At 38.7% G+C, this 12,596-nt stretch overlaps 1 pseudogene; it reads left to right on the top strand.

The window, feature by feature from the left end:
• LOC140926002 (uncharacterized) overlaps positions 1-1,007 on the top strand; it is a 1,238-nt pseudogene extending 231 nt beyond the window's left edge.
• Positions 1,008-12,596: the final 11,589 nt, after the last annotated feature.

Genomic DNA, 12,596 nt, shown 5'->3' with positions numbered 1-12,596 from the left:
AGGCTTTAACTTGAAACCCTGAAGTAGACCACAAGCAAGCAAACGCAGGAAATGCGATTAAAGTTTTTATGACGAACCTAACTTTGCGTTTTGGTGAAAGAAACTTTTTACTAATGCTTATCATTTCATTCTGGGTGCATGCTATCAATTTGTATTATCCTCTTTAGCTAAACTTATATTTCATGCACATGAAGCTTTTACCGTATCATGTTTTTCATTGTTGTTGTCTTTTTTTTGGGCTCAATTATTTTAACCAGATCTGTAATTGATTTATGATTGCAGACGTACTCATTGCTTTTTACCAGAAAAATGAATGTCTATGGAACCACAACACTCCTGAGTATCATCAAGTAAGACACAAAGAATTACTTTATGAAATACTGGTAAAACAGCTTGATGAAAAGTATCATGTTGGGGGTATCAAAAAGAAATGGAAACAACTATTAAAGCATTTAAGAGAAGAGCATGCCAAGGCACAAATCAAGCCATCTGGAGCAGGGACAAATGAAATATATAAGCCATCTTGGGAGTTTTATGAGCAGCTTCAGTTTGTAACTGTGGTCTGTGATGATACTGATGAAACCACAGATTCTTTGACATCTGAGCCAAAACCTAAATCCAGAAAATTATCAAAACAGCAGCTGCAAAATGCTCGTCAGGAGAAAAAGCTTGAACTATTTTCAGAAGCAGTCAGAGCCATCAAGGAACCAGTCCCCCAAGTAATTCCTAGTGAGAACTCCGTGTTAAAAGATGAAGTAGCAGCATATTGCAATTATATTCGACTTACCTTATCTAAATTTAGTGCCAGCAACTTCTGAAGAGCTAAGAAGTGTATAGGAGACATCCTGTTCCAAATTGAAGATAATAGGGAAGTCAATACTAGTATTACTCCACATATAACCTACTCAAGGGATAGATATAGTCCCACTCCCTCATCAAGTCATGGTTCTGTTGGCTGCTATACACATTCCCCACAGTACCCTCAAGGGGATTATTACAATTTTTAGTTTTCTTGCTAACCATTGTTCAAGGTTTTAGTTTGTTTGCATGTTTATAGAAAACCCATTGCAGTTTGTTATTCTGAAACTGGAGTATTCCGATTTTCACCTTTATTGTTCATGAAAGCTGTTGAATAAATGTTGTAGTTTTTCTTAACTTGTTATTTTGTGTGCGTGTGCTATTTACAATACACCAAACGGCGGTTAATGAATCTTTTGTCTTTCAAAATAAGACTGAACAGAGTACCTTAAATTTTAGTATAATCATGAAGGAGTATTAACTAATTCGAGCAAAATAACACTAATTTTAGCAATGGACACCAACAAAATAATATTGTACTATTGTACTATTTAGCATGCTTATATAAATGAACTCTTATTCAGAATGGAAAACATAATCCAAACTGGCAGACATTGTAGATATGAGAACTGCATAAACGTTGAACCTTTCAAACTTTATTTTGTTAGTTGAAATGTGACTTTACTGAAACATGGATAACAGTGGGCCTTATTAAAGACATACTTTACCAAATATTTAGATGAAGACTGTACCTTCAGTCAGTGCCTGGTATTCGAACAATTGTTGTTTTCACTTCATGTATGCTTCATTTAAGAGTCTTACGGCTAAAAGTGGCACAACGATGACCCTCGCCCAGGTGAGAATTTTTCTGCAGACGTCATTGGACCAGAAATCTATCGCTTTCAATCTAAAAAGATAAAGAAATTAGATAATTACACTGGACGTACTTTATAAACACTATCACTATTAAAAATCTCACAGCGCACAGGCCATGCATGAAAAGGACACTGGTCATTTCGCTACTAATCAGTTTTCATACAAACTCACCTTCGTATACTCCTTGTCAAAAATATCTTGAAAAAGATAAAGATCCCCCCCTTTAATATCCTATAACCCGAAAACCGGCCACAACTACTGGAATTGAGAGTCAGGTTGAGAAGACATTGGGGGGAAGGGGGAAGTGTGGAATCACACCTTCACTATACCATGCGTGGCATGTGACCATTTCGCACCATTGCAGGAGGAGGCACTTGAGGCAGAAAAAACGACGGGAAAACGTGTGTACAAAAGCCCTAGTTTTTACTGTCCAGGCCAGTTGCGGGTTGTACTTAGATCAAGAAGATCGAGGTGGGTGGCTTTACCTCAGTTTTTGCTTTAGATATTGACCTTCCTTTGCTTAAAACTATTTTTTGGACTGTTACCACAAGTATGTTGATTGTTAAAATGAATTCAAGTCTGAAACTCAAACTCTTTCTTATAATTTTCCACTTCTAGATTCCAAAACTATGGCTGATGCAAGGTAAGTGTTGCACGAAGTCATTTTGAACAAATGACAATTCACTGTCGCTTTTTCAGTTTCTTCTCTGCATTTACAGTTTTCTACAATTTATATACAATGTAAAATTTTTTGTATTTTTTAGGTGAACAAAGTGGACCTTTAGATGAAACGGTAAGTGACAATTATAACTTCATAAAACGGGCTTTTAACCATTCCTGGCAAATATTTCTTTGCCTTATAAAAGTCATAAAGTATAACGTTTGAAGAATTTAATAATGTGCTGTCTTTGCTATGTATTACCTTTAGGTGTTTTCAATGACATCGCACCTGTTAAGCTTACTGTTTTTATTTTTTATATATTTTTTTCATACTTGGTTGTGCCTACCACTAGATGGTAGAAGATAGGTCTGACGATAAGAGATAGGCGTCCTTTTTTTGGTCCTTTGTTACTTGTTAAGGCCGGTGCCCACTAATGGGAAGTATTTTTTCCCAGATAATGACTATGTGAGACAAGTAGATCATATCAGCAGCTATTGAAATCCAAAAAGAAAACTGGGGGGAACCGTGCATTTTTCAGAGATAACTGCGCTTCAATATAGAGAAAAATGCTGAATAGGCATTTTTTAGAAAAATAATAAGAAGTTATTTTTTCGCCAAATTTCAGAGTGTACACGTAAACTGGCACAAATGCAATGACAATTGTGACAAGGTTTCAAAATAAGCAACAAATGATAACATAACAACTGCTCTTTATACGTCTTTTTTTTAAATATCAGCACAACTGGGAAGTTATTAGCAGTTACCCCTCTCCACGCGTTTGCCTTAAAAATAGCATGAACGACATTTTCCCCGAACCAAAAATTGATTGTTTGCTGAGTAGGCTTATTACTTTCATTTGGTAACATAAAAGTAGGGGTTACCATGCGTTTTTAGAAGTAAAATTGGTTGGTTTCGACCTTAACTTAATCGCTTTGGGGGTTTTTACAATTTTTCCCATCCCCTCCCTGGTCAGTTTCACTATTGCTTCACTCAACGCGCAGTACTCTGGGATATCCACAATGGCTGACAGTCAGAGAACAACAACTCACGGAAGAGACCAAAAACAGAAAGTGAAGCAGGACATTTCATGGACTATAAGGAAAACAAATCATACTATTTCATTAAACTGGAGCTTCTCCGTCTCAAAAATTTAACAAAAATTTTTGGAGAAGAGCAATCCAAGGTATTAAAGATTACTTCTTTACTTCTTCGCTTGGAATAGAATTAAAGCTAAACAGGTCAGTTGTATTGAATGTATTTTTCAGTATGTCACTGGTGTCTATACATCTAGTCTAAGTAGCTTCACTTTTAGTTTTTGTTAACGTAGGAAAACTCTGAAATGAGTTGCAATTGTCATGGAGTTTGTAACTGCCTGACCTTTACCCAAGCGGAAGCAGTCGTTACCACAGTTCATTCGTACCTTAGACACCCAGTCACGCAAGAATTTTTGACACTTCAAGCCAGCACCAGCAAGAATGACCTTCTATGGGTAGCAAGCCAAATTTTGAATATGAATATTGAGAGTTGGGTAATTCTCATCGATGGCCAGCCGGTATGCTTAACATTACTCTGCTACTAGCACTAGTAGAACAGTACACAATATGTAGCTATGTAAACGGTGTGTTACGTATGCAAGACAATACAATTATAGGTATACCGACTTTTCTCCTTTTACCCCTTGTACCTCCTGTGTTATGTATTGACTTTTTACTACCCTACCTTTTTATTGAAGCACGGAGATCTTTGTGAGTTAAATTCGAATGGTTTCCCGGAAAGGCTGTAATTTATGCCACTAGCTAACCCAATAAGTTTATTTTTCAATATTTTTATGTTTAAGATGAGAGACAATCAGCAACTAAAGGAGGGATCCCTTATAGAGGTTATGCCAAGAGTGCTAGGAGGAGCTAAAGGATCCAAGAAAACCGCCAATGTAAGTTCAGAGATAAAAGCAAGTTTATTCACACAGAAGTCCTACATGAGCAGCTGAAAAATAAAGACAAAAGTGTCGATGTGTTTAAAATTGAAGCTCACTGGCAATCAGCTGTAACCCAAACTCGTCCCTAACCCTAACCCTAACCCGTTCCTAACTCTAACCCTTCCCTAACCCAGTTACATGTACCCTTTCCATAACTGGAGCCCTAACCCTGTCCTTCCTTACCCTAAAACTAACCCTAGGCTCAGATTTATGAAAAGTAACAAGGGATGATTGTCAATGAAAACTAACCACAGTAGAACTAAAGCTTATTCAAGGCAGACATGTGCTCCAAAAAATAGATTTATATTGTAAGTAAATAACAAACTGTACTATGAAATTAAAAATTGGACTAGCACAAAATATTTTGTACCAGTTTAATATATTCTGTACTGGTACAAAAACAAATTGTACCAAAGTGCAAATTGAATTACAACATATTCTCTATTTTTGAATCCCACATTTGTTGCCTTGAAACTCTGCCTCAAGGGGACTTCTGACAAGGAGAAAAGAATGTCTTTCGCCCAAAAGAGAAAGTAGCACAATGAGCAGCAGATAAAAAGTAGGTGTATTACATTTACTGTAAATGTTTGAAATGAGGTTCAAGTTGTAACAACTCGTTTTATTTACTCTGTCTCCTTCGCATTCTGTAGGGCTGAGAAAAGGGCTTACTAGGGAAACTGCCTTAAAGCAGAATTATGTCCGAAAAAGTTCCTTTCTTTGATCATCGATGGAATGGACCAATCCAAAACAAACTTACCCCACGCAAACTGTCTTTCAAAGGTATAGGCAAATTAAAAATCCTATTTAATTAAATAGAAACTCTGTTCACAGTCAGACCATTTCTAATTATATAATAAGTTTCTTTCAAATTACTTCTGTAATGCAAAGAGAGGGCATCATTTTAAAAATAGAGGTTAAAATCACGTAAGAAGATTATGCTCTCTCTTTATAGGACGAAACATACCACTTCCTTCGAACTCATGTCACTGATGCCATTTCTCATGGAAATGAATGTGTCTTCAGCTTCATCGACCTCATGAGATGGCCCCATGACTCAAATCTCACTTTAAATGTGCTGCTGCGTATATTCATGGAAATTGCTGAGGTGATTTTATTTTCCTAAACCTTTTGACGATTTGTAGTTGTTTCATCATTCTAACGAGGAACAATAACTTAATCAACACTCTTAGCACTCTCAATACTTAAGGTACTTCGCATATGTTTTAGGAAGGACAGCTGCCCCCCTACCTGTTCCTTCAGATGGACAACTGCTACAGTGAGTGCAAAAACAGATATATTTTAGGTTTTTGCGCTCTTCTGGTTGAAAAAGGAATATTCAAGGAGGTAAGACATTATCAAACAACAAATGCGGGGTCAGCTGATTTTTTTTTTCAGGTTTATTTACGGTTATCAGGTCGTGTTGTTAAAACTCCCTAATGAATAATTTTATTACTATTAATTCACTTTGATATTAATATTACTATTAATTACACCTTTGTATAGGTTCATTTGTCGTTCCTTATGGTTGGTCACACACACGAGGATGTAGTTCAGGTATGTATGCATAGCATTTGTGTCTAGACATCAAGTCCAGTCTCCCTCCTGCTAAGTCAGGCCATGGCTGCAGCATTCAGCAACAGCGGTGATCAAGTATTATTTTAAAACTTAGCTCATTCATTTTTTGCCAGGACCCAAATTTTGCAAAATGCAAGGATTATCAGAGGAGTGTCAGTACTCCGTGCGTACTACTAGGGTATCTAAAAGATAGTAATGCTGCGGCACATTCTGTTGATACTGGCATTAGTTAGGCAGTGGGACTTAAAAGAATCGAAAATGACATTGAATGTCCTATTTACATGTTGGAAAGTACTAGACTAATTACTATCAGTCTATATAAAGAACTCGTGGGAACGTTGTTTAAAAAATGATCAAGTGGTTATCAACTCTGGTTTTCCCACAGTAAATTGTAGGAAATGATAGAAATTCAGATTGTTTATCCATATATTTAATATAGGGTGTACTATCTTTTCTCTGGAAACATGAGACTTTTCTTGCTGTTTATTGCACTTTATTAAGTAACAGTTATTTAGCTATATAGTTATAGAAAACAACAACACAAAAAAAACAGAAAAAAAAGAGTTCGGTAGGACTTGAACCCGACACCATCGGCTCGACGCGACTACACCTCACCACTACACCACACAGACTGATAACGGAATTTTAGGAAAAGTCTTCAATTCAATTCCTTTTCCGTGAAACTTCCGCCGGCAAGATGATCACCAGCCGCATTAATCGAGCTATTAACAGCAAAAAAACAATGTAAACGCATATTCCATGGCAATGAATGAATGAAAGAACATAATTATACACGTTACACGTCCTCGTCTGCAACGTAGGACACAAAACATATGTTTTGTTATCTCGATTTCTGCTGTTATTTTGAAGCGAATGTTCAAAATCACATCCATTTTCGGCTCATACAGGTTCTTAAGAATAGGATGGCATGACATTTTCTCACTTTCACATCACCTTCTAGCAAGCTGGAATTTGTATATCCCCCGTGTTGCGGATTAGAAGAGCAAATACTCATCTTCTCATCAGGTTTAACACCTGGACGAGTCAAAGGCTCTTGAATTGAAATCCAATCCCCAAGTTAACCATCGTACTCATCTAAAAAGCCTCCTACATGTCTTAAATTTGGTAAGACCTCTAACCGTCCTGTAGAAAATTTGCTACAAAGAAAACTCTGAGTCTGGGCAGCGAACGATGTGACTTTCCCCGTGTCTTTATTTGACTTGTTCGTGGCGCAATGCACTCTGGTTAAATGCAATGCATTGTGGTAAAAAGTGATGAATACGAGAATTCGTTGCCCCTTATATGTTTCCCTTAAGAGCCATTGTCTGAGAAAATCGAAAATCGCAAGACACTCGTGAAAAAATCCAATTTTTTTTTCTTTTGCCAAAACATCCCTTTTAGTACCCTAATTCAAGAAAAAATAGTTTTGGGTTCAAGCGATTCATTGTACGGGAGAAATTACAAAAAGTTTGAAAAATCGATTTTTTGCTGGTTTTTCGCACTCAAAACAACAGAATCCGACTGCAACTTCGAGAAAACGTTGAACGCATAAGAAACAATCCCTAACATCGAAACTTCAGCCGAGTATTATTTCATACTTACTCTTTAATTTTCTGAAAGAAAATTTGAAGAAAGAAGTTTTTAACATTTACAATCGACAAGTTTAAAAAGGTCACATTTGTATCTCTGGAAATGTTAATAAATGAAGGCGAACTTTAACTGTTGTAAAAGGCCACTGGTATATGCCGCTTCCTTGTAAAACCCATATAGAATAAAACCTTGGCTGTTGAACTAAATTACTGGAAAGTTTTAGTTCTGGAAATCCAATACAGTCCTCACACTAAAGTAAGCAATTTGAGTATTTAAGTAAATAAAACTTATGCAAATTAGACGGCCCGCTGAATTAATTCATATTTTTAACGCAAAGTTTTGTTGAACGAACAACTTACCATTGCTTGTTGTGAGAGAAGTTAAATCCATCTCTCAATCTGTTTGTCCTGTTATGTGGCAACTCATCCATAACTGATTTTGACCAAAATGTGTCCAGCAACTTCAGCGCTTGAGCTATCTAAACACTTCCCACGCAGCGCTTATTACGCATCATCAGACGCTTCTGTTATAATGAAACCCGATTATGTTTTGGTCCGAAAATAACATACAATGATGAAAATTAACCACTGCTCAAACCACACAGTTAACAAGGTGAGTATAACTCTTATTGAGCGAACAAATCAGATACTAGACGGGATAACAAGATCATATGACGCATAATTTAGCAAACAAGCAGAGATTGGTCACGCTAGCTTGTCACATACCGCGGTACGTACTATACTTCGTACACATTGTAAACAGATAAAGATGCAATTACAGCTGTCCCAATGAAAAAATGTACAACCGTACGTCTGTTTATAGATCATCAGTGTAGAAATATTCGACTCTGGAAACAATATTAATATAACATTTCCAGGTCAAATGCTCCTGGAATAAAATTTATATATTGTCACGAACTGTTTCGCAACTTACTATTGCACGTGCCTCTACGATTTCATTTTAATTGAATTATTCCCGTCCAGTATTACGAAATGCTGAAACAGCGTTAGAGGAGTTTGTCTCGTTTGTTGGGAGAGCTTTGTTTTTTGTCATGGCTTCGGCAACGTTTCCCTCATGTAGTTTTTCTGGTTTATTACACGACGCCACACCCTGTGGTTTAAGCAGTGATTATCCAGGCCAAGTTGAAGTTCTCGCTTTAAGAAATTGTAAAAGGGACATATCGAGGCACTGCGAGCTGTATGGATTAAAAGCAGATACAGCACTTGACACTGAATGGAAACTGCTGTTAGCAAGAGCAGGTAAATCTTATGTACTGTCTTACCGTCTTACGTAACGGCTAAAAGTGGGGTACATTTCCATCATCTCTTTATCACAGACTTCGATGGTCGTGTTATTCGAAGAAAATCTTCAGGTGCTTTCCATTCAGCCCAAAATTCCGGAAGTTTTGGTTATAAATCAAATGGACAAACCATTTCGGCTCGGCCCTAACAGAATATTTGGGAACGCCTTTGAAGCTGGTTCACTTTGACCGGTCCGGTTATTTCGGTCGGTCGAACTGAAATGTCCCCTTCCATTTGGCAAAATTATTGTCCCCAGTACTAGCGTACCGCGCTCTTTTGTATCCTGCTTGCAAGAACAATATGCAAACGAGTTCATCTCTTTAAAAATCCCAGGCTTTTATTCGCAGCGTAAATATTTTGCAAACCTATTATTAACGCTTACGATAGACTACGAGTAGTCCCCCATTTTTCCTCAGGGATAGTAGAGCGAGCGAAACGTGAGCGCGCGTAAAAATTACCCCACGCGAGAAAAGGCGACGCGGGGCGGGGAGAGAGAATTTTTTCCCTCTCCCTGTCGCGTGTCGCCTTTTTTCGCATGGGGTGATTTTCACGCCCACTCGCGTTTCGCTCGCTCTACTCTCCCCGAGGAAAAATGGGGGACTACTCGTAGTCCATGCTTACGATAGCAAAAAAGATCTTTATTCACCACCCCCACCCCCCCTCCCGCTCCGCCACCCACGCACACACCAACACACACACCTGTCACTGATACACAGACTTTACATGTAAAGACTTTTTTATGAAAACGCGACCTCCAGATGTCCTAGCACACGAGCCTCTCAACTCGCTCGTGATATATGCAATGGATAATTTTACCTTAACCTTTGTTTAGGGGTATTTGCAGTGGAGGAGTCCCACTTGTCATTGACAATATGCCCTCGCCACAGAGCGGAATTTGGTATACGCTGGAGATCCTCAAAAGTGAAGTGTAGCATTCCACTAGAAATAGCTGCTCACAAAACAGCTTCAGTCAAAGGCGATCGGCATTTGGACAGCGTTCTATCTGCATTTATTTTAAACACTGAAGGAATACTTATTCAAGTTGGATCGCGTAAGTTTATCGTAACACTTTTGTAGCTTAAGTATACGCTTTAATTTTAAACGCGCAAGGACGCAAAGCAACATATGCGCAAGCGTTACAATACCCTTTATTCTCCTGTTCCCCTCCCCCCACAAAAGAAAAGATAAAGATATTCTAGTTGGCTAGTATGTTAATTTGCTCTTGGCTTTGAAGAATAGTAAAGAAATCGGCGATGGCCTTTTAACAATATTAACATTTATTTTTGCCACAGCTCTTTGCAGAATGTGGAGCAACATTTCGCGGAGACAAACCAACAACAGAAAGTGACACCTGCACCAATGATTGAAGTTACTCCATGCGTAGAACTAGAGACTTCAGAAGCAAATGTAAGTAAGTAAACGGTAACCTTGGATACAGACAGTTATTCCAACATAACAAATGTCGAAATTCCGGAAGGGCTGGGCAACTGTGAATAACTGTAAACTTTGAAAATGACTCTGAAAATGATTTTAAGACGAATAGGTCACTGTTCGCTTCTTCAAATTCCTTTCGGTCTGGCCGGAGGGGGAGTATTGATAATGATAGAGGTATGCATGTGAATTCATAGTTTCTTTTTTAACATGATGTGTAACTTAAGTTCCGAACTATACTAAAAAAACTAATGCTTGGTGACAAAATAAACAGAAATATTGAAGTAACATTGTATGTTACAGAACAGCTCAAACTCATCTCCAGGACAAAGTGATACCAGTCAATCTGTTGAAGAGTTCGCAGAAAGCCTTGGACGTCTTACAATCGCTGATGACACCTTTCTGTCACCAGACACAATAAGCACAGCTTCCACGCAGAGTGACGAGCCCACACCTGTGATCTTACCTGAGCTGCGCGAAAAGCTGAGTGAGTTGCTGGTAGCATGCAAACTTGAACCGCTTGGAAAGCCATGGCTTTCTTGGAGTGATTCCTCTGAGCGAACAAGACAACGTCAGACAAGGAGAGCCACAGAAATAGTAGCAACTGTGCTAAAGAGCGTCACCCCTGATAATGCTGGTGAACTCTGGCGACGTTTAGCCTCTTCCACGGCTATGAACAAGGCTCTAAGTGTAAGCGAGTTGTCACATTCAGAGCATTTGTATTTAGAGGCCCTAGCAGAAGCGTACCAGAATGCAACCAGCTGGGATACCCGTAGACAAGTGCTTTCGATTATGGCAGGGGTCGGAACTTTCAATGACATTTCCCGTTATATCCAAGGGTTGACGAGATACAGATACTCCATGGCTAATCGTCATCGATCACAGTTTGGCCGAGGCGCTCAAGTTCCACAACAGCCTACCACACAAATATGAGTAGACTTGAGGCAGCTTGACCACTTTCTTGGTTTCATCACGAGTCCGCATCTTGTTCAGGACCTTCCACTTGGATAAAAACATCTCAAGCTTTCGTCTGGTGAGGTTATTCAGGTACCTAACGTAATCCGTATGATGATACCCGAGCGAGTGGTACAACAGTACACTCAGTACTGTTTGGAGACCAACTTCAAACCATTCAGCGAAACTACTATGAGAAGGGTACTCTCTGAATGCAGTGCCTCTGTAAGAAAATCACTGCAGGGCCTAGATTATTTTGCAGCTGAAGGTGCTCGTGCATTTGATGATATCGTGGCCCTCGTACGCCAAATAGGGGAATTAGGTTCCGACAAGGAGTGGGAGACTACAGTTGTGCAAGCTCTTATGATAAGCAAGCAGTATTTGAAGGGGGACAATAAGGTAATGTGAATTCTGACTCCAGAAAGACAGCTTGAATAAAACTAAAAATAAGTACTTATTTTACCTCATCAACAAAATCATTCCGTAAAAAAAAATGTTTTTTGTACTCTTTTTCTTCTCTATCTGGTGCACGTGTAACTAGCTTACATAAATTCTCGAGATGAACAATCCGCGCATGAGGATAGTGGTCTTTTCTACGGTTAAGGTTAAAATTTATTCGCCCCCTTACGTTAATAATATTTGTTAGATTAAAAAATCATTTGATTAACCATTATATTTGAAGTATAAGAACAGACAAACAGTAATCTCAACTTTGTCTTGTCAACAGGTTCATATCACTAGCCCCTCTAACGTAGCAGACCATTGTGTGTTGTTTGCTCTTAGCGACAGTAGTGATGCAGATTACCAGCAACAATGCAGTCACCAACACACTGATCTTTGTGACCGTTGTCAAAGTCTTCAGGAAACTCTGGCAAAGATTGAACGGGTCCTTGGCGAGACGACCTTTCCAACTCAGGACGCGAAAGACGAAGCGCTATTTCTATTCTAGCCTGTGTAGCAAGCGTTTCCAATCGAGTTATTGCGCGAAAGTTAGAGCGGAAGCAAAAAAAAGGTTGAAGGGGGAGGGGGAGGGGAGAAGAGGAAACGCTTGCCCGCAAACCCCATGATTCTGGAAAACGCCCCTTGATATTTCACGGTTCGGTTCATTTGTAAATTGACAGCTCGTCAAAATAGAAACACAACGAACAGATTACCCCTGGATTACCAGATTTGTAAAATTACTTTGTTTTCTAATAGAACACGTTGCAGGCGATTGCAAGAACTGTTATAAAAAAGATTTACGATAAAAGAAAGTTAAAACAATGAGCGACTGCTGCAGAATTTCTTGTTTTTTATTGTGTGGCTTTATCTCGTCTGAAACCTTGTCGACACGTCAAAAACGATTTGTCCGGAACAATTCACTCCGCCGGGTACAAGTTTTGCAGAGCCGCTGCTCTTCAGCCTGTGTTGAAACGTTCTCTACAATAGATGCCGC

The sequence above is a fragment of the Porites lutea genome, chromosome 1 (genome assembly GCF_958299795.1).
Source record: "Porites lutea chromosome 1, jaPorLute2.1, whole genome shotgun sequence".
Lineage (NCBI taxonomy): Eukaryota > Metazoa > Cnidaria > Anthozoa > Scleractinia > Poritidae > Porites > Porites lutea.
Note: the sequence above shows the minus strand (reverse complement) of the source record. Positions and strands in the feature narration are given on the sequence as shown.